The sequence below is a fragment of the Vicugna pacos genome, chromosome 1 (assembly GCF_048564905.1).
Source record: "Vicugna pacos chromosome 1, VicPac4, whole genome shotgun sequence".
Taxonomy (NCBI): Eukaryota; Metazoa; Chordata; class Mammalia; order Artiodactyla; family Camelidae; genus Vicugna; species Vicugna pacos.
In genome coordinates this window covers 58,912,890-58,936,843 of record NC_132987.1, presented here as the reverse complement: position 1 = coordinate 58,936,843, position 23,954 = coordinate 58,912,890, and the positions used below count along the sequence as shown (strand labels likewise).

At 37.5% G+C, this 23,954-nt stretch overlaps 1 long non-coding RNA gene across 2 annotated transcripts in view; it reads left to right on the top strand.

Moving 5' to 3' along the window:
• LOC140696864 (uncharacterized) overlaps positions 1-23,954 on the top strand; it is a 64,345-nt gene that overhangs the window by 12,855 nt on the left and 27,536 nt on the right. Inside the window, exons 2-4 of one of the 2 annotated variants that reach the window (XR_012073453.1) lie at positions 9,868-9,987; positions 13,416-13,549; positions 18,162-18,238. This is a non-coding gene — a long non-coding RNA (uncharacterized lncRNA). Of the gene's footprint in view, positions 1-9,867; positions 10,425-13,415; positions 13,550-18,161; positions 18,239-23,954 lie in introns of those variants that run through there. The other variant, XR_012073451.1, reaches the window with a different exon arrangement.

Genomic DNA, 23,954 nt, shown 5'->3' with positions numbered 1-23,954 from the left:
CCAGAGTGTGCTTTTTGTTGATGATTTCACTGTTTAAAACAGCCCCCCAGGTGCAGTGCTGAAGGGCTGTCTAGTATTCCTAAGTGCAAGAGGGCTGCGGGGTGTCTTCAGGAGAACATGTGTGTTAGGTAAGCCTCACTGAAGATCTTCATTCAGGCACAAGCCCCAGTTCCAGTGACTTCGACATTACTAAAGCAACAATTTATATTAAACAAGGTGTCTTTTAAAAGTATATATGTATGTATATATATAAAAGTATATATATATATATGTGTGTGTGTGTGTGTATATATATATGACACATTTATACATTAATTGGTTGACAAAAATGTGACTAGGACTTGCAGGAACTTAAACTCTGTATTTCCCCTCAAAGCAATGGTTCAGTATTTGCTAATTCAGGGTTTGCTCTGACTTTACAGAGCACAAAGCACTGTGAATAATGAGAACTGGCATAAGGAGAGAGGTCGGCAGAGAATTTTGAAGCCCATAATGTCTGTAATACACCAAATACTTTTTCCTGTAATGTATGTGTTTACATTTTGTTTTAAAATTTATGAACTCCCTCTATGGGTTAACTTAATACACATTTCCCATGTCCTTAACCAGTCTTGCAATAAATGAGAGTGACTTTACATACAACTGGAGGGTTTTCTCTTTTCTTTATTGTTCTGTTCTCCAAATTTGAGAGTATTGCTCCTCATTGGACTATGAAACACATTATCAAATTTTTCAGGGAGCTAGAGTATTATGGAAGACATTTTACAACTCTGTGTGGCAAAGGAAAAATCATCAGAGAATGCTCCTTAAAATGTGTGATGGTTTAATTTAAGGATGATTAGGTGATAGTTTAAATTAAGTCCGTGAAAAATGAAAGGAGGGCGATTCCTAGCAAGGGGAGCCATATTGCAGTAGAAAAGACACGTTTGGGAGTCAGGCAGCTGGCCTGACTCCAGCCCAGGTGCACGAGAGGTCGGGACAGCAGATTGTGAGGGAGGCAGGCAAAGCTCATCGTATTAAATGGCGTGGCGTTGGGCAAGGAATTTTGTCTTCATGGAAAACTTAGAAAGCAGAAACAACATGATATCTTCTTATTTATGTCTTTGCTCCCTTGCTTATTTATTTTAGAATGAACGATCTTTTTCTTTAGGTTTTGAAGAATGAATGAAGTAAATGACTAGGCAACTATTTTAATATTTTTAGTGTGAAATGATGGGGACCTTTACCCAAGCAGTAAGGATGTAAAGGAAGACGAGAATACAAACTGCAAGGACATGTAGGCCCTAGAACTAAAAATGCCAGCAATGAACCGGGTACTGAAAGTAACTTGAAAGGAGGAATCTAGAATGGCTCCTGATTGATTTCTATTTGTGTATTTTAGCCCTTTCTCCCCCCACCCCAGCTTTTCTAAGTTTCATAAACAAATACTTTTTAAGCAACTATTAGATTCAAAGTACTGAACAGAATTTGAGAACATGACAATGATTTAGACATGACCCTGACCTCTCAGAAGACAGCAGAGAGAGAGGAATCATCTAAGCAAATAAGAGACGTATCAGACAGATGAGCTCAAATTCTTCATCGGTCGATTATAAAATCGAGATGGTTGCCTAGCTATGTTGGAGAATTAGAATTAGAATTCTGCAGAGCTTTGCAAACTGATGAAAAATAATGCAGCTATTTCCAGACCTTAATTTGTTGGTGAGTTATGGCCTTGAAAATATGTTAAGCCATAGAATAGTGTGAGGTCTTTAAGGGAAAACATTACTACATTGCCACCTATAAAGTTCACCCATTTTCAGGACCACCTAATGTGCAAGAGAAATACTGCTTTCCACAGTGAGGTAGTCAGACCAGGAAAAACAAACATACGAGAGTGACAGAAGCAGTATTAACTGGTCAAAGGGAGAATTTAAGCTGTGATGTGATTAAAATGGTGGTCCTAGCACACTCCCGGGATGGAGTGGTGGTCTCTGGAGTTGTGATGGCTCTTAAGTGTGTCCCAGATTTAGGCCAAGAGTCAGGCTTTTGTACTCTGGCATCCACTAGTTATTCAAAGTGGGCTGCCCTTGGGGAGAGCGTATACATTTAATTTCAGTAGGGTGAGGACAGTTTGGACAAGGACACAGCTGCGAGCCACTAACAACGGACACTGCTCACAGCAGCTGTAGTATTGTGTACCTGGACTCTGAAAGGGAGATCTGGATGAGGTAACATAGCCTCTATGGAAAAAATGCAAAGCTAATTAGGTCTAAACGAAATCTCCACTAACACTCCCATTTCAAATCGCCCCTCCTGAGACATATAGTAACCCCGTGTCTATTACACTTTTGTACAGCCATAATAATTATCCCTTCTCAAATGTACCTCCTTTTCCTAGGTGTTGAGGTGTTTTTCCACTTGTCATTTTACCCTCAAGCAAATGCCTCTGCTTTTCTAACCTCTCGTGCCTCTTTTCTAGCCATCTTTTGTTTCTCTCCATCTTTTGCCCAACACTGACTTCTCCCTTTATTCCCAGGAAAGTGTCTTTTATTCGTCTCTCTTTTTTTAAGGTTAGCAATGATTTTACACGTGAGCTAACATTTCATACAATTTTGAATAGAATCTGGAGGTGGGTCCCCTGAAATTCATTCATTCTGTAATACTAGGAATTATATCTTGCTCAGTTTTTCTGTATTAAGACCTCAGTGTCCAGTAGAGTGGCACAGAGGTGGTGATGATAAAGATCAATAACTGTTACCTTTATCTCTTATTAATGGAACACTCCAGTTTTAGGTATGTGTATACCCTACTGCTACTGATCCATTGTTGTTGTTAATGTGGTTGTTTCAATTGGGTGTGCCCATGTGACTGAGTTTGTACCCGTGCCACACGAGTGGAATTAATGTCTACAGCTTTCTGGATATCTCCTTTAAGACGCTTATCCTGAACTCTGATTTCTCCTCTGTGGTAACAGGATAACGGTAATGACTTAGAGCTGAGTAATGGTAATGACTTAGAGCATATTTGGAAACTTCCCTATCTGTCTTGGATTGCTCACTTCTAAACCATTATACTGGAGACAAAAACATTTTTTTTAAAAAGCCAATGCATTTTGGGATATCTTTCTAGATCTCTAATTGTTCAGAAATCCCTCCCCCAAAACAGAGAGCCCTGGAAGTGGGATGCTATTATGAAAGCTATGACTGCATGTGACATGCACACAGTGGCAGATGGAAAATTCACAAATATTGTGAGTTGGAAACTGGAGAATGTCATTATGTTGTGGCAAAATGTTCCATAAAACTGTTGTTGCCCTTACTTGGAAGGCAGACCATGTGCTTCTGAGACTATAGCTCCGAGGAAATTAACTGGCAAAATTCAGAATGAATCTGTGTGTTGGCTGCCACTTACAGTATTTTTTTGAAAAAAAAAAAAAACTGAACTCAGAACAAGCATTATCTGTGTTGTTACATAACCTTCAGAATCACGGTTTTAATGTCTTACATCCCATAGAGTAGTTGTACTTTACTTTGCTACTGAATGATTTCCAAATATTTGTAAATAATGCTGCAATGAACATCTTTGCATATGTACTTTTCCCTGATCTTTTGGTTTAAGTAACATTTTCAGTAGTGTAATTAACATATCAAAGAGAACACTTTTATAGTTCTTGAACCCTGTTTCTATATTCCATTTGAAAATCATACCAGGTTGCAGTGTCATCAATGATGCCCTCATATTACAATTTTCATTTTAGTCTAAACCAGTGATGAGTACTAAAACTAAATAAAATTTTGCTAATTTAATTGCTATGATAATGTTTGTGTTGAGTTACTTTGTGTTTCTTCCAGGTTTATTAAGCTATAATTGGCATACTGCACTTTATAAGTGTGCAGAATAGTGATTTAATTTACATACATCATGACGTGATTATCACAATAAGTTAATGAACATCCATCATCTCATAAAGGTATAAAATTAAAGAAATAGAGACAAATTTTTTTCCCTGTGATAAGAACTCAGGATTTACTCTCTTAACAACTTTCATACATAACACAGAGCAGTGTTAATTATACGCATCATGTTGTACATTATATTCCTACGACTTATTTATCTTATAACTGAAAGTTTGTACCTGTTGACAGTGTTTAACCAATTCCTCCTCCCTCCACCTTCAGTAACCACAAATCTGTTCTCTTTTTCTATGAGTTTGTATGTTTGTTCCTTTGTATGTTTTTGAAGTATAATTGACCTACAACACTATGTTAGTTCCTGTTACACAAGATAGTGATTCGATAGTGATTCAATATTTCTATGTATATCAAAATGACCATCACTATAAGTCTAGTTACAAACTGTCAATACCTGAGAAGGCGTCGTTTCTTCAAGAATCCCTGGGTCCTTTATGTGGAGAATGGCGTTTAGAAACCAAGACCTGCCCCCAAGTATGCTCATTGCTACTCATGTCTTTGTTTCTAGGTGTTTACCCCAATAGATAAAACTAAACATATGTTTTAAAAATAATGAGTTTTAAATTAACGTTTCCAATTCTAACTCAGTATTTCAGGGCTTCTCTTAAATGTCGCCGAGTTTTTGTAAAGCTGCTTACAACCTACAATGTTCTTACACAAGAGAGACTTTCACCAAGTGATGTATATCCCAATACAGAGCTATTTTACCACTCCCACGATGAATTTGTCCTTGCTCTCTTATTTTGGAGAAAGTTGATGGAGGGAGAGGGAGAAGAGTCTGACACAGACTGAACTATATGGAGGCACTGCTGGTTCAATGGCATTTTTTCCCGAGTGAATTTCTGCAAGGAAAATGAGATGGAAGCAGAGAATGAAATAGGAGCAGTAATTCTTTATTCTTTGGCTGCTGTAATTTTGGAGATTAGCATATTACACTTGTATAAATAAACGTTCATTATACCAATAGGTGAACATTCTTTCGAAACTTTTCAAGATTCTGTATTTATTAATCACGATCTGATTTCCTTTCTTTTCACTTCTACCAAAAATTGCACTAGAGACCTTCACATTTCTTTATCTAATAGACCCTCAGTATCTAATCCTGATCTTACTTGATGGCTTTGTCCAGGCATTTGACGAGGTGCATCTTTATGAGAAGTTATGCTGTTATGTTCCTTTGTCAATTGTGAGACAACTCCCTTCTCCCCTTCTCTGGGCTTTTTTTTTCTTCTTTCAGCTGCTTTTTTTTTTTTTTTTTTGAATTTCCTATATGTGCTCTTATTTTCCTGCCATCCCTTTAAAACCATAATATGCCCAAATTCAGCTGTTGGCTCTCTGTCTTTTTCAGTATAAGAGTTCTCCTCATTTTATCAATACAGTTTAATTTGTTACTACTCATTAGACCTGCTATAAGATAGTTATAATTTGTTACTTGCTTACTTAATAAAAATAAATAAGCGAACAAAAGCAAATGGGCTGAGCATTTTAAAAATTTTCTTTTTGGCCAATGGACCAATTTTGCCCTAGAGCAAATTACTGGTGGTGATGACAGAGGCAAGGCAGAAAAACTGGGGCCTTTAATAAAGAAGAAAGTGAATTTTCTTGTAACTCAACAGAACCAAGTTTTACAAACATTTCATTTAAGGCTTAGACACATTAAATGTGGGGCAATCATCTTTGTTGGACTTATTTTGTGAACAAAAGAATTTGGATCCTAATTTGATTTTCCAAATGAAAATGGAACTTGAAAGCTGATTTCGAAGTTATCCTTTAAGAACAATTGCCCTTTAAATGCATTTGGAATAAATGCAGAGGAGACAGACGTGGCACTTAGAAAGAATCCTTGTACATTGCATGAATAATGATAATTGTGGCGCCAGCCTTTCACAGATGAGATAAATTTAATCGACAAATGGGCTGCCAAGGAAATGACTTTCAAACTCACCTCTCATTTATTCAAGGTTATAACTAGGATTTGTTTGCAATCATAATTTCTTATTTCACCTTTAACATCATTGCATTTCTTCTTTACGATTTCATACTAAAAAATTACATAGTTATACAAAATTATTACTGAAATATGGTGGGGACTTTTTTAGGAGAGGGAAGCATTTATAGCTTAGCTAATTAAGTAAAAACCAGAATTTACTAAGAAGCAAGAATAACTTAGGCTGATTATAATAAGCTTTTAAGTAGTTAGAAACTGTACCTTTTAAAATATTCCAGTTGGTGGAGGTTTCAAAGTTTGGAATTCTAAGGTATTTGTTAAAATTCGTAACTATTAATATTTCTACTATACAGTTAACAGATTTATTTCATTGATTTGCGTCAGTGTCCCACTCGTTTTCTTGCTGTATATGCAACAGAGAGTATTATTAAAATCAATGCAAAGTGTTTGCCAAGATGAACAAAACCATTCTTCATCTTTTCAGATACATTATTCTAATCCAATGGAGGTATGTTTAGCTTGGGAAAGGGAAAAATAATGCCATATCCAGAGAAGCAAAATAAAAGATAAGATTGAAAAGCCACGCGTCATAAGAAAATTTCAAAGAACACTAGCGTTCAAAATTGATCCTGACAAGAATGTCAGAGAAAACACAGTTTACATTGATGGTTTGCATATATGTGAAAAATACTCATGTTCGCCTTACACTAACACATATTTAAATATTACATATGAGCTTAGTTGTTCCACAACATTAGTTAAGTATATGCAGTATCTAATTTTGAGTGTGGACCTGAGTTTATAGAATTTCCAGATATGCACAAATGTCTAACTTGTGGCGCTACTGTGGAAATGTCTGCATCAGCTCTATTCAATAGAAAATAATGACAGTCACAAAGGTGATTTAAATATTCTTGTAGCCACATTAAAAAAAAAACAAAAAGAAACTGGTGAAACCCATGTTATCAATATATTTTATTTAACTCAATCTATTCAAATATTATGATTTCAACATATAGTCAGTATAAAATTATTAATGAGATACTTTACATTATGTTTTCATGGTAAGTTTTATAATCCACTGGTTTTTTTCTCCTATTTTTAGCCCGTCTCAATCAGGACTAGTCACATTTCAAGTGCTCAACAGCTATACCCCTGGTGATTAATATATTGGACAGCACAGCTTGATACTGCTGAATCTCTCAAATCGTGGAGTTGCATACCTTTATTATTCATGTAAAAAATCTTTGCAATTACTTTACCCTTATCCTTCCATTCAGTTTGTGTAGTTAGCTATATTAGTTTCCAATGGCTGTTGGAACAAATTTCCACAAATTTAGTGCCTTCAAACAGCACAGATTTATTTTCTTATAGTTCCTGAGGTCAGAAGTCTAAAATGCATCAGCAGAGCTGTGTTCTTTCTGGAGCCTCCAGGGGAGAATCAGTCCTTGCCTTTTTCAGCTCCTAGAGTCTGTCTGCATTTTTGGTTTCTGACAGCATCACTCCAACCTCTACTTCCTTGGTCACATCTTCTCTGACATTGATCCTTCTGCCTCCCTCTTGCAAAGACCTTTTGTAATTACATTGGACTCACCTAGATAATCTACAGTAATCTCCCCATCTCAAGATACTTAACTCAATCACATCTGTAAAGTCTCATTTACCTTATAAAGTAGCATTCACAGGTGTGGGAGATTAAGAAATGGACATATTTAGGGGAGGCATGCCACCTACCACAGTACCCAATCTGGTCAAGGCATGATTAAGTCTAGAAAATTCTCCAGTTACTATATACAGTATCAGTCCTAACTCAAAGATCTACTGTTTGAATTCAAATAATGATGCTGATGAGAATGTAGTCCTTTGCCACGGACGTTTCTAAAGTAATAGTGAGATAGTCTTTCCCTTTGCGAAGTGCAGTACCCCATTAATTTTTAGTAATTAGCAATTGGCAAACATGTCAGTTCTCAAATTTTGCTCAATTTGTGCAACTCTGCTTACTTGTAGCTGTTTGTATGCACGGTCTCACACTCTGTCTGCCTTTAGTTTCTCCAATTCTAGTCTCTCTCCTGTGCCCTCATCTCCCTCACCTCTGAACTTCATTTGATTTCCCCAGTTGCCCTGCTTCCTCCTACCACAGAGCCTTTGCATATGATTTCTCTCTGCCCGAGATGCTCTTTACTTGCCTCTTTTAATTAATACTGGTTTTAAGACATTTAAAAGAGCAGATCTCACTAAATTCCTCACCTTCTGTCTTTCCCTTTCTGTTGTTGAAGCAGTCCTTGGCCTGACTTTATATCATTTGCGTACATCAGTGAGTGTGCGTGTGTGTAATAAACATGAGGCACAGGTCTCTGGTTACAACATGTTAAGAGAGATTTTCCTCATTTCAATCCCAGTTAAAGATAGGCAACTTTTCCTAGATTACGATTCTCCAAAATGGCCAGACAGGTATGAATTCAGACGTGCAGGAATCTCAATTCCAGTTCTGCATTCTGTGTGGGGCCCCAGGTCTCCTCTGCTGCCCGCACGTGGTCATCAGAGAACAAGCCCCGGCGCTAACAGACCACAGCCTCCTCGGGCAGGGCCCCTTCAGCTCATTAGTTCACTGCTTTGGTATGAGGTGTCCCTGCGTTTCCCATTGTGTGGGATTATTTTTTCCTTTCTTGCAAATTCAGCTATGCACATAAGAGGATGTTGGCTATATTTTATAGCACCTATCTAGATTGTTTGTGGAACACTTCTGGCTTTTTCTTCCACATTCCTAGAACCAGAAGTCCTCTGTACTCGTGTATTTTCATTTTTGTTATGAGGCTTAATTCTGAAAACCACATTGTCATCTACATTCTAGAGGGGAAAAAAATGAGTCATCTACATTCAGGAGAATAACAAAGAGTCTATGAACCAACAACAGCCAAACGACAAAAATAGAAGAAAAGTAACAAAACAGTGTCCATGAGAAGGTTTTATATTTTGTTCTTCTAGGTATTATCTGAGACAGAGTCTATGTCACTGAATTACTGTGTATTTTGTGCTTTAGCTATTGAGTCATTCAACAGGCAGCTGCCACTCTTCGGATGGTTGCCTCCCAGGCCAGAAAGAGAGGAGAAAAGGGGTCCTATTTTAACTGAGGGAGGATGAAGTCCTGCCAGTTTCCAGGATTAGCACATTCAGTGGAACCCAAGGAGGGCAGACCGGGAGACGGGCGTGCCTGGGGCACCTGTCTCCCTATCTGAAAACAGTTTGTAGTGTGTTGTATGCATGTTACACAGTCAGGTTGCCCAGGAATGTTCACTCCTTGTTATTTGCAGCAGCTACACGTACTGTTATATAGCACTGAGCCCCTAACATACTTCTGCAGCAACTGTATACGCCTTTTATTCTGGGCATTTGCTGGAGTGCTGGAAAGAGTAATATAATATTCAGAAATCATTTAAAAATGCAGAGAGTATGACACATCAGTGAAACAAATTCAATCTTAGAAGGACATCAGGAAAAGAGGTATATAATTTAGCTGCATATCTGCACATTTATTTAAATTTAAAAATTAGATTAAATGTTCTGGCTTTTATTGCTTTCAGTACCCTTCGTTTCTTCCCCACTTCCCCCCTCCCTCTCTCTGTCTCACTTTCCCTCTCATTTCTCACTCTGTCCTGTCTTATCCTCTTTCTATTTATCATCCTTTCTCTCATCCCAGGGTTAGGAGGTGATGGTATCAGACCTGAAAATGGTGGAGAGGCAGATAATGACTGTCTCACCTGGTGAGAGAGAGGATGCAGGATTTGAGAGAAGGTGGGACACCAAGGACAACCTCACGTGTTTTTGGCCTAAGAAACATGACAGGCGGAGGATGCCTTGACTGAGAATGGGGAGCACTTTTTGGAGATGAAGGTTTGTGAGGGAAGGAGAAAACATTTACAGTAGAGCATTGGGTCATCATAACTGTGTGTGTGTTTACCCGTTTAGGACATACTAAGTTTGTGGCACCAACTAACCAAGTGAAGATGGAGAGCAGAGCACGGAAACATGGAGGCAGGAGTGAGGTCCAGCCTGGGATGTAAACTGGAGCGTTCCACCCTGAAGACGGTAGTGAAAACCCTGGGACTGGGTGAGATCACCAAGGAAGTGAGGGTAGGAAAGAAAGGGAAAGGAAGTCTGATCACTGAGCCTGGGGTATATGGTCTGAATATTTGCAGCTCAGAAAATGTCAGCCTCTCCCTCCCTCTCCTTCTCCCTCCTCCCTCCCTCCCAGCTCTATATCCTCCAGTACCTTATTCTCTTAGGAGTTAAGGGAGTTATGTTGACCAGACGTGAAACTCCAAAGAAGATGAGGCATAACTGATTCAGATATTAGGATGCTACTTAACCATGTTCGTCTACATCTGACTCCTGAAGTGTGATTTCGATGCTAAAGAGAATTCAAAATCTAGCATTATTCATTTTAAGAACTGTATCTATTTCATCTATTTCTTACGTTATAAGTATTTTAAATGATTAAAAAAATTGCCTTAAACTCTCCAGTAGCTACTCCTCTATGACTCTTTCTTCATCTCAAAATTTCTGCTCATGTGTAGCTTGATCAACATATTGTGAAGATCAGCATTTAAAACAGCGTGTGCTACGTGATTGCAAATGGCCCAGCAGGATGCTAACTCTGTGGCTTGTTAGTCGGAGTGTCACCCTCTCCTGATGGGGTGCAGTCTTAACGGAGGTCAGGATTCTGGACTTACCCAGTTTACCTCTGACTCAGCAAGGTCAAACTTCCAGTTGCCCACGATTGAAAAACAGAGCTCATGTCCACACTCCCCATGCTCTCCTGCCCTGGAAAGGGCCTTCCGCCGTTGGTCCCTGGCAACCTGTTTTCTCCCCCGTAGTGTGTGTATTTAGTGAGCTCATCTGTCACCAGATGAACAAACTGGCTCCAAAGTGACTGGTAATAGAAGACACGTCATCAAGATGAGCAGATCTAGAAAAAGAGAGGTTCTAGTATAAAGAGAAATTTAATTTTAAAATGGGCTTCTAGGTACAGATGACAGCTTGCCCCAGTCATTTTATAAACTGAGAAAGCAAACAAAACAAGCCAACCACACATGTGTATGTGTATTTTTGGGAGGCAAAAATGAGGGTCAGGCATCAGATATTTCTTTCTGGTATGAAATATGTGTAAAACCTTATTCAATGTTCACTACTGTTTTCACGTGAGTCTTGTTTTCCTTCCACATTTGAATTGGAAGCAAAGATATCTGAGAGTGCATTTTCGCTCCGCAGTTAAGCAGCTGCGTGACCTTGCCCTTATCATGTCATGCTTTGAGTCCTTAGTTTCCAAATCAATTAAAAAGAAGGACTGGATAAGATTTTTCAAAGACACTCCCCCTTCAGCTCTGAAATCATCTCACGTTGTGGCCTGATACCTTGGTCTAGGGTCCTAGCAAAATAAAATCTTAACTATAAAGTAGGTGTTGAAACCAGTTAAAAAGAGACAGTTTATATTATGGCCTGAATCAGTGCTTTTAAAAGATGAATGGCCATTTGAATCACCTGGGGATTTTCCTGAAGTGAAGATTCTGATTTCACAAGCCTGGGGCAGGGCCTGAGATTCTGCATCACTAACTAGCTCCCAGGAGATGCTCATGGTCCAGTCCAAGCACCATACTTTGATCAGCAACAATCTCGATAACTGTAGGGGCTCCCATTTTAGAGCCACACTCACCACCTAGTCCCTCTGAAACACACACACAGTTCCCATAACCCAATGTTTTATTTTAAAGATTAAGCTTAAATAGTTTTTTTCCGAAACTAACATCAAACTAAGTCAATTTAGAAACCAAATAAATTTAGAAATAATTTCAGTTATTATCTGGATATTTTAGTGCATTCAGAATTAAATAGATTTAACAGTAATTACTTTTTATATAATTTAGTGATTTTTTAAAAAACTGATTGACTGGTTTCTTGTCAATAGGATAAAAGTATGATACGTCATCTCAACTTGCCTCTTCTCCCTTCTGCAAAAAATCCCCACAGTGCCTAATTCACTCTAGTCATCATAACAATGCCAATGGGAATAGTCACTGTATGAAAAAGCCCAGTACAGGTGCTTCGGGATTTACTTTCCGTTTCCATTAAACTTTCTTCTTTCTCTCAGTCTGATTTATGTCAGGTCCTGGACCTATGAAACTCGTATTAATTCGGACAGCTGGCCCCTGCCTTTAAGCTGAGAGAGAGCTGGAAGATATTTTATTAATCACTGCCTCCCTCTTACCAAATACACACACACACACACACACATCCCAAATTCCCCCGTAAATAATCAGCCAAAATGCAAAGGCAACATACTGCCAAGTCACTTAATGTATTGCTTCTGGGAGGAGTTTGTACATTTTTAACTTGATAATTTGCTCTATTCTCAAAGATAAAATCTTTTCTGAACACTGACAACTAACATCACCAAACTTTTCTTGTAATTACCCCAGTGACTTCATCTAGAGGAGTATTTCCTAGACTCAGACACTTATTAGTAGGGATCTGCCAAGTCACTGAGTCCCCACGTTAGATTTTAATGAAGAACTGAGAGTTTATGTCAATTCAGATTGTAGAATTATTTATTGTCATTGTTACTATTATTGTTGTCTTTATGGTGGGGCAGATCCCAGAGATTCTGATGGAGCGCGAGAGGAGGACGGGACACTTTTAGTAGATGGAAGGTGTGAAGCTAAAGATGACCTAGGGAACTTACCTCAAATGCAGTTTGGTTCTATTCTTCCATCTCAAGCCTTTCATCTCTGGCATTCTGATTCATTAGGTCTGAGTGCAGTCTCCAAAACTGAAATTTTAACAAGCATCCTATGTGATTCTGATGCAAATGAGATCATACTTTGATAGTGATTTCATTACTCCAAAATACCTTTGCTCTTCAATCATTTAATATGAAAGTCAACATCTGAAAACATGTCTGTTTAGAGTTAGCAGAGGCTCCTTGTTTTGTAGACTGCGGCTATCCACATCAAACTCTTCACTCAGGAGTGTCCCTTCTGGTTCTGAACATGAAAGGCATTTTGAATCATACATCTTGATCACTCGAGCTTGTTAAATGCCTCCTTCACACTTTCTAGAACTGATGTAACTTTCATGTTAGCATTTGCCACTGCTTAAATTCCTCTGGAGGCTTTGTTATTATTTTTCAACTGAAAAAGGACAAAAAAGCAAATGCATTTCAACAAGGGCATATACATTCTGCCTACTTAAAATTCCTGGGGTGAGTTAAATGGTTTCTGAACATGGTATATATTTTTTTAGACTAAAGAACACTTAAAGATCAACATGCTATATTAATGCAAGTTCAAACCACTCTGATGAAATGTAATGCTGTAGAAAGAAAAACACACAATAATCAAACTGAATTCCTCGAACTAATTATAAAACTGTGTGTAACTAAACATACCTTCATATAGCTCTTTACAGGGCAATTAAAAATAATTATAAATAAAATGTTATTAAAAATTGTCCTCCTCTAGAGATTCCAATGTGAGTGAAAGGTTTGAGTAGAGAGAACAAAAGTTGAATTTTCGAGCTTAATGGAGCCTCTGAGAGCAGGAATGAGGAGACCTGGATCCTAGCACCAGCTAAGCCTGTGACTCAGTAACTAAAGGCAAGTAATACCTCCTTTCTAGAGTTATTTTCTTCGCCAATTTGACTTCTTATGGATGAGATTATTCAATTCGGTGGTTTCCAGCATGGAAACCACTTTCTGGAACCAGAGGTAGCTTCAATATTTGAAAAATACTTATCAAAAAAACCCAAAACAAAGTAATATATCACACACCTACACATGCACACACACAGAGTGTGTACTCAAAATAAGAATGAACGTGAATATAAAATGACATATTTTTCATCTTGATCAGAATTAAAGTTACTTAGTGGGACAATATTGAGCATGTTCTACAACAGAAAATTTGTTGATGACTTCTTGAAAGTTTATGAATTAAGAAAGTAGGCTAGGTATTTTTACTAAGCGTCACAGGTCACAGAAGTCAAAATGAAAAACAAACACAAAAACATTTCTTTCTGGTAAAAACCTGGGAACCACTAATTTAGTTACAAGCCCTGTGTTTAATTAATTTATGTATGTATCTGTGTATTTATTTGTTTGTTTATACTTCTGTAAAAATAAACATAGTTTAATATCTCAGTTATAATAACAGTATTATCATAAATGTGTATAAATTTTAACTTCAGTCATGAAGCTGATGGTGATAAATGTGTAGATTTTTGGAAAATGCCATAAGTAATTCTTAAATAGATTTTTTAAAAGACATGGTGTTCTGTGAATCTAAAATTTGTGTGCATATTGATCTGTATAGTTCATGGGGTAAGACTTCTGATTACTCTTGGTTATACCTGCCCTCCCTCTCCAATATGTAGTTTTACACACACATACGTGTGTATATATATATATATATGTGTGTATAAAACAAAGGAAAGGCAATTGCATATTGTGTGAAAGATGTTATGTTTCTCCAATGACAAAAATAAATGCAACAATGTTTTCCTATAAACTTCTCTCTTATATTTTCATTGGACATTGAAATTTATTATTCTCATCAATCAAATGTAAATTTCTCTACCTTTCAAAAGAGTCATTTATTCCAGAATAATAGAGGGTAAATTTCCTCCTTCTTAAAGAGGAGACAGATGAGAGAAAAACAACAGTTTTAAGCACAATGGTGAGATTATACACTAATGTATTAAATAGAAGTATTGCTATTAAATTTTTTTAAAAAGTAGGCAAATGAATGTAGTTAGTATTCTAAATCCAAGTGATGATAAAAAACAAATTATTCCTTCTATTCTTATTTTGAAGAAAAAAAATCATCTAGCACCCAAAAGCCTGTGGCAAGTTTATTTTACTTTATTGGGGAAGAAAAATGTTGCATCAAATCAAGGGAGGTTATCTATCTTCTTGGGCATCAGGCATAATACTACCGAATATAATGTACCAAAATTATTTTCTGGCTATTTTAAAAATTTTAAGTAAATCTTTTTCATTGAAAATGAGTCCATCAATTATTCTAAATACATTAGAAACACTATGAAAAAGCTTTTCACTATTTATAGACTCTCAAGTCTTAAAGGAATTTAGGTTATTAAATATAACACTCATTCCAGTTCTCTGATTGTCATCCATTTCTTGCCTGAATCCATCAGGGGATGAGAAACCCACTATGTTCTGAGGTAGCTTATTCTGTTGTTGGGCAGCAATGTTGTTTTTTATGCGCTGAAACACCCCTCCTTGTTATTTGCTCCTGGTGGTGTAATTCTGAATCTTAAGAACATACAAAAACAACGGATCCTCCTTCTCATGAAGACTATCCTTTTGACAGATAAACAAAAAATTTTTAGCTCCTTCTCATATGCATGTTTGATTTAGTTTTGACTGAAGTCGTCTGCCTTCCTCTTGAAGATGCTAAAGTCTCTATCCATGCTTGTAAAGTAGCATTTAAAAATGAGAATTAAACTTATCCCCAGATATATGCGTTTTAAAAGGGTTTTGCCTTACTTGGAAACAAACTCTAAAAAGTCAAGTCAATAAACCAACACAGGACAGAAGACCCTATCTTTCCTGCTCCCCCTTGCTTCTGTTTGGCCTCTACCTGGAGAGGAACTTCAGATTTTCTTACTCTTTACACCTCTAACCAGACAATATGTGAGTCTGCTGTCCACATATAACCCTCAGTCAGATCTGGTGAGTGATTTCTGGCTTAACGGCACTCAAGTTCATACAAGCAAATGCCACACCACCAACAAGAACACCTGCAAGATGCTTCGAAACTATGATTTTGTTACACCTTCTGTTTGAGTATTTTCTAGGGTGTAAAAATACCACAGAAAGTTTTTTTAAACTTTTTATTTTGAGAGAATTTTAGTTGCACATGCAGTTGTAAGAAATAATACAGAATGATCCTACATATTCTTCACCCAATTTCCCCCAATGGTAATGCTTTGAATTACTAGGTTACGATATCACAACCAGAAAATCGGCATTGATGCAATCCATTCATCTTATTCATACGTCACCAATTTTCCATGCACTCATTTATGTGTTTATGTTGATTACCACAGTCAAGATAGAAAACAGTTCCATCACAGGGATCTTCCGTGCTACTTTTTTATAGCTATATCAACTCCCTTCTTTCTTCATCCCTGGATATAGCTACTACTAATCTGTTCTATTTTCTCATTACAAGAATGCTATATGAATGGAACCGTATAACCAAAAAAAATCTCAAAAGTATGTAATCTTTTGAGATTAGTGTTTCCATTCAGCATAAAGATCCACCCAAGTTATTTACGTAACAATAATTTATTCCTTTTTAATTGCTGAGTGGTATTCCATAGTATGGCTGTACCATGTTTTGTTTAAACATTTATCTGCTGAAGGATATGTGGGGTTTTTTTTTTTACTATTATGAATAAATTATGAATAAAGCTGTTATGTGTATTTTTGTACAGGTTTTTTATGTGAACATGAATTTTCATTCCTTTAGGATAAATGACTAAGACTTCAATTGCTGGGTTATATGATAAATACAAGTTTAGTTTTCTTAAGAAACCACTAAACTATTTTCCAGGGTTTCTTATCAGCAATATATACATGACCCTGTATGCAAAACTGTTTCCATTTCGAAGGAACCCAATACATGGGCATTTAACTGTTAGCTTTTATTATTATTGCCTGTTGCTCCAACAGTCTCACAACTGGAATTACACTACAATTTTAGGATGTTTTCCTCATTTCCTCCCTGTAGTGGACAGTTTGTTGTGCTGCCCAAATTCCCGCTTCAGAACTAAGGCTTTCATTCCTCTAGCTGCTGAAAGTGTTGCCTGCTAAGGTCACAAGTATAAGCCTCTTTAAGAATTACTCTGGATGGAGTAGAGTAGACTCACCCAAGATTATACCCCAGCCTTCAAGGAAGACCATGTCCAAAACTGGTTGATATGGAGGGCCAAAAATCTAGCCCTTCAGTCTCAGTTTGCACATTTCTGAAGGGCCCATCCAGCCTCAGACCTCCTGATGTGAGTTGTTGAGGCCCCTGTTGTGACTGCATCACAGTTCAACTCCTCCCTCTGGCCAGTCTTGCTTTCTTACTCCTGGAAGTCGATCTTTAGTGTATACCCCTACAAATACACGCATGTATAAATGTCTCTTTTTCTAAGGAACACAACCCAAGGCAGTTAGCACCCAGTGTGGTTGGTACAAGGAGGTAGACACTCAAGCGGAATTTGGGAGTTGCTTCACCCACCTCATGGTAGGCATGGCCTTGGCATGCTGCGGCAGCGCGGCTGTAGGAAGTTCACTGGTGGAGAACTGGGGAAGTGTGCCAGTGGATGAGAATGCTGTCCTGGTGAGCCTTTGGGCTTGATAAACTTTTTCTGCAAAGGGTCAGATAGTAAACATGTTAAATGTTGCAGGTTAGCTTTTATCACAACTACTCAAGTTGGCCATTGTAGCATGGAAATAGCCATAGATGATCCATAAATGATTGAGCATGGCTGTGTAAAAATGAAACTTCGCTTACAAAAAACAGGCAGCAGGCTGGATTTGGCTTACAGTCTGTTGTTTGTCCATGCCTTGTGTTGAGGGAAAAATGGAACATCCCGTAAAAATCAAAGGGGAAATTAATGTATTGTGCAACTGCTATCATGAGGAAGGAGGTACCATCTTTTATAGCTCTCTTTGGGTTCTAGAGATAGTATATTTCATTCTTGGGACCACTGCTCTGCTTATTGACCTGATGACATGGAAGGTGGTCAGTTCTGAGTGGGTCTGGATTAAGAAAGGGTCCTTCAGCAGGTCCAGCCTACAGTTTAAGCTCCCTCAGGAAGCAGCACAAGAAATACTATAGTGAAAATAAAAAGATGCAGTATGGGATTCAGAACAAGCTCCAATAAGAGAATCAAAACTTATGCAGCCAGTTAGCGGTAGAGCTCTTTGAATCTAAGTTTGCCAGACACTTAATTTTTCTTATAGCCCTTAAAACACCTAGAATGGTATTGTATAGCACAGGAACCAAATAAAAAGATGCTCAAGTGTGCCAGTAGTTACGTGGCCTGATTAGTCAGGAAGTATTTGTTCAGAATTCAAACTGCTCTATGCCTGAACACACATTGCCAATAAATAACTTCTTGTTTCATACATTTAAAGAACTATAATCAGATCATTTTTCATGCACACCAAATTTTGAAATACTCAACTTTAGGTTTAAGAAGCTTCCAGATTATGTGAAGAAGTTCCATCAGGAGTCATGGTTGATTGGACATTTGACAACTGTACTAAGTATGTAAACTCAGAATGTCTGCTGTTGTATGGACATATAACATTATACTCCTTTCCACAAGGGAAGAACTGATTCGTTTCTTTCCCTTCCCAACTAACAGAAGTGCTTTTCCATGTTTTAGTCTGATTTGCAAAAGAGCAATCTTAAGGCTTTGATACCAAGTCAAATCAAATTTGTGAAAAAATGCTGATTCACATCTGCGGAATGTTAAACGCTCCAGGATGAGAAGCAAGGCTGGGCAGCCAAGAGACTTATCAAGTTATCTGTGCTAGCCTCAAGCCAGGAATCTAGAGAGACACAGAGTCCAGTGGTGGGGCAGATTGCTGCTCCTGTTCCTGCTGGGATAGCAGAAGGATCTTAGCAGCTATTGAGCTGGAATTTGTAGCAGAAGGAAGTCACAGGGTAGGGGAAGTCAAGCTGAAGGAGGGAAAGATGCAAACTAACAGTGCACATAGAACAACACAGCTACCTCTTACTAAGCCAGATATGCCTGTGGGCAGCAGATGACAGTCTAGTTTGCACCTAGAGTTTGTATAACACGTGAGCTCTAACCTTTAGCCTTGGATTCCTGAGTGGAAACGGATGAGACAGTGAACATCTGTTGAGAGGTTATTGTGTGCTAGGCACGGAGCTATTTTACTTACTTCTCACAAGACCTCTGTATCAGTAATCTTATTACTTGCATTTAATAGATGAGAAAATTGAGGTTTAAAAATGGCAAGAAACTTCAGATTCCAAGCTGTGTTATTCCAAAGCCCATAAACATAACCATCAGGCTTCATGGGGTGATTAAGGAAATGTAATATAGAGGGAACAGGGTTCTCCTTTGCAGGCCAGTGGAAGGGTTCAGTTTATTCAACCCATCTCTTGGCTACTAACAAGGAGGTAAATTACAGGTCATAAGTATACGACAATAGATCCCTTATTTCCTTTCATAGCCCAGATTTTCAATCCTGTTCCCTTTGATTATAACAATATTTGCCAATGTCCTGAATACTTGATATTGGACTAAAAACTTTACTGCCTAGATTTTCTCTTGCTGTAAGAAATGACACAAAATTAGAAATTTTCTCATGTACCTACAGGGCCAACGCATTCTCTGAAGATGCTGGAAACTTTATGGGACTGACTGATTAGTCCTGATTTCCTGTGGGCTGTATAATTGTTAATCCAATGTGGACCAATGTGGTCACTAGTTATTGGGTCACAAAGTTTCTGCACACTTGAGGACATATGATTTGCTGGATGATACAGAACTAAGATCTGATTTCTGATTTGAAGGAGAGTAGACTTAATATAAAAGAAGTATGTATGAATTAATCACGTATTTGTGATATCTTTTATTATATATATATGGACAGCGTTTGAGGATGATTTGGGCAAGGAGGGTTGAAATGAGGTCAGAGAAGCCTCACAAGGGAGAAAACATGTCTTGAGGAACAATATTAGTTTTCCAGATTGAGAAATGAAAGGTGGTAACTGCAAGTACCATCAGCACAACTGGTATTGGCTGGTTAAACATTCTGTAATCAAAGAGGTAGGGTAGTTGGAAGTAAGCCTGGAAAGATAGGGAACAAATAATAAAGAGCTTTATAATCTATAGGGATAAAATTATATCACACCAAAGCACCATCAGATGTTTACAGTAAGAGTTGAGGTAAAAATCGTGGATATGGTTTCATACATTTCTTTGGGTTAGTTTTCTTTACGGGATTTATTTTTTCTTCAAATCCCAGTGGACTGTTGCCTTATTTAATTTTTAAGTTCATATTTTTAAACTATGGTATAAGTTAACAGTAAGAAAAAAATGTCTATGCTTTGAGACGTTTTTGAGCAGAAGGAACTACAAAGAGGTTATGAACTGTCTTTCCCTTGAGAAATTTGAAACTAAAAGAATCTTCTCCTCTGTCAGAAATGCTTTAAAGAAAGCCGACTAGAGATAGGTTAATGAACACTGTTAGTGAGTGACCTTACCGGGTCCTCCAACCAAACATTTCAGTGATTCTGTGGTTTTTAGAGAGTTGCAAACAAGCTTTGCGACTTCATGATAAAATTGGCAAAGCAGCTTACAGTTAGCAAGGATTAGTGGGGCTCTGTGAGCTCACGGATTAGCCTTCATTTTTTTATCCCCATTTAATTTTTTTTAATTGAAGTATAGTGGATTTACAATGTTGTATTAACTTCTTCTGTACAGCATAGTGATTCATTTGTACATATATATATTTCATTTGATATTCTTTTTCATTATAGGTCATTACAAGGTATTGAATATAGCTCCTTGTGCTATATAGTAGGACCTTGTTGTTTATCTGTTTTATATATAGTCGTTAGTATCTGCAAATCCCAAACTCCCAATCTATCCCTTTCCACCCACTTTCCCCTCTGGTAACCCTAAGTTTGTTTCCTGTGTCTGTGTCTGTTTTATAAATAAGTTCATTTGTGGCCTTTTTTTTTTTTTTAAGATTCCACATGTAAGTGATAGGCATCAGAGACTTTATGTTTTAACATGCCTGCCCTCACAGACAGAAATGACTCTGCTCCTTAAACTTTAATAGGCTCTGCGCTGTCAATTATTTTTCCAGTCCTGGAAATACTGAAAGCTTTATTCCTCAGCCAGGCCTGTTGTAGTCAAGGTCATAGGTAGTGTTACTAGCTGGCAAATATAGAAAAAGTGCAGTTAATTGACCTGTGAGAGATGATTAGGAGTACGTTCATAAAGGCACGGAATCTCTGAACGGGAAATCACCTTAGGGTCACTTAACTGAATCTCCAGCTGGATTCAGGAATCCGCTCAGGGTCTCATCTGACCACATCTTAGGGAACATGAGATAAAATGGAAGGTCTTCATAGAGAATTCCTTAGGACAATCTTTGTGTTTGCTCAAATACACAGCAATGTTATATCAGGTCACCCATCAGAACCCAGAGCTTAGATACTCCCCCAAAAGGAAAATAACAGACAAAAGGGAGAAATTCTAAGAAGAAGAAAGATAGCTATTAAGAAAAAGATGATGCATATTCAGTTACTAACCCTCAAGGACACTAATATCAAAGAGTGCCCTACATTTAGCAGAGGTGCGGGTATTCAAGAGATTAAAGATTCCAGAATCACTCAGATTTGTCCATGAATGCCCTTGTGGAGGTTCAATATAGGAGGAGCCCTGATCCCTAGTTTGGGTCTCCCACTCCCTTCCAAGACCCAAGAGGGAAGAGGAGCCCTGCCATCTACACTTTTGAGAGGTTAGCATGTCTGTAAAGCAAGAGTTTTCATTCATGTGTACCCTGGAGCCACAAACCCCTTCTTCACATCTTATTACTAAAATGTATCATGAAACTGGGGGTCAGAATAGCAACCACTTGTAGAATACTCTTGAGTGAGTGTGAGAGGCTGTTAATTTCCAAGAAGGTGTTGTTTTGTAATTAACCATAATAGAAATGTACCTGGTGATAGCGGTCTCGTGCCATCCTTGTTAAAAATGGCTCGAGATCTTCCCATGAAAGTCTACGAATATGTATGAAATTTGCTGATAATGATTCCTTATAGATTCAGTTCTTTCCTTGTTCATTTTCTTCTTCCTTCCAAAGAAGCTATGGGAGCCTAGATGCCAAGAACCATTTATTTGTACTTCCTTTGATATCAGCCAATGAAAATTATATAAATTCTGATTGGATGCTACTGTGATATAGACTTTTATTTCCCACTATTGAATGATTATAAATCATATTACTAGGTTTATATAGCACTAAAATTTAAACACATAAAAATTTTTGAAGGCTTACAGCACCCCCATCCTCCAGCCTTTATCATCCAGACTGGAATACATATTTAGCCCATTCATAAACAGATGCCTGCACATATTTCACATTCTGGATTTTGGAAAGATCTTGGTTTTCTTAAAAATCTGAGAGAATGGTGGATCATACAACTAAAATATGTCTTCAGACTTGCAGCTATCCAAATATTTTTAAAAATTGTCTATTTTTCTTTTATTTTCTCAGTTCGGGACAATATTCATCTATTACACTTCCATTTTGCTTTTGTGTTGTTTGGATGTTTGAAATGCCTGCCTTGTCCCATATTCTGCCACTAAATGACCAGAATATCATCACCTGAATTTTCATATTAAAATATTTAAATAATCTGCCCATTGTGGAACAAACTGCAATGGTGGCATGATGATGGTATTCATGAGACTTTCTGTGCTGTATGTAAGATTCTTCTAGCACTGATAAGGGGAGTTGTAAAGTCTTCCTACACTGCTCATAATGAATAAATGCCAGCTGAGGTAAAAAGAAGAAAATTGGGTTAATCTGACAGAAAGGACATAGATCCTTGAGGAGAAAGACCAGAAATGTGGCTGGAATTCAAGGATGTCTCTAGATTCCTTGCTTTCTTCCCAGCTGACTCAGATGGAAAGTCTGTGAGCCCTAGAAGTATTTCTAAATCTTATATTGCTAGGGCTTGAATTTAAGAAATTCTAAAAACAATGATAAAAATGAGAATTGGGAAATCATGGAATTTAACTTTGAAACTCTTTGGTGATATGGTCATAAGCTTCTTTATCAAACGATTCATCTCCACCTTTGAAGTAAAAAATCTGCACCAGTAGTCTGAGACAGTTTTATGGTAGAATTTTCCTGATAAAGTTACATTTTTCCCCAAATAACCTTTTCTATGACATTATTTGGACATAAATTATTTTGACCTCTACAGAACACACTGCAGGCTGCAGAGCAGTGTTTGGGGGATCTGTATGGAAGAACGTGTCAAGGTAATTGTAGAGGGAAGAAGTACCACTGCCAAGCTGATTCATTAATTTCCAGACAGATTCATGGTTTGTGAATCAATAGTTGAGAACTCAGGACCTCTTGGCTAGGAATGGGAGTGGTTGCAATAGGTCCAGTGACAAGCATCTGTTATATCTGTCAGGGAGCAGTATGGTTCAGTGTTTTCATCTTTCAAATATTTCTAGATTTGAAGGAAGATGCTATTTAAATTTGAGCTAGCGGAGTTTTTAACAGTTATCATGACCTTATCACTTCCTATCAATATGCTGCTATCATTGTACCAGACTGGTATAAATATTCTAATAGTTAATTTATGTTGTACTCATATAACTACTTTCTTAACTAAATCAGTTATATATTCATTATAATTAGTGGTATATCAGCTGGATTGTTTGATTGTAAGAAACAGAAACCTAACAGATAACTTCCAGTAATATCGTGGGCAGCCATTAAGGAGTCAAAGGAAAAACTGAACAATCAATACTCAAAAAGAAAAATAAAACAGAGTAGTCTCTTAGAATAACTAAGTGATTCAGCTTCATCAGGTGACCCTCTCCTCCTTACAAAGGGGTACATTTGTTGACCTTGCCTCCAAGATCACGTGCAGTGTAGTAGAGATAACTCCCTAAGTAAAATCAAAAGAAAGAGGAAAAGACACTGGCAGTCAAAAACAAATGCCTGCCACCTAAACCTGTAACTGCAATTCTTAATTACCTTCAGTGAGGAGGGTTGGCATTAATCACAGTAGAACATTCACTCATCATTCATTCAAGAACATGTGAATGACAATTTTTGCCAGATTTTGTGCTAGGCTTTGAAGTGTGAAAAAGAGAGACGTAGTCCCAATTCTCACAGGATACACATATTTCCTTCAGAGATATAGTTTTTCTTTACTAGATACTGTGACTGGCTAGCATCCAATAAGATT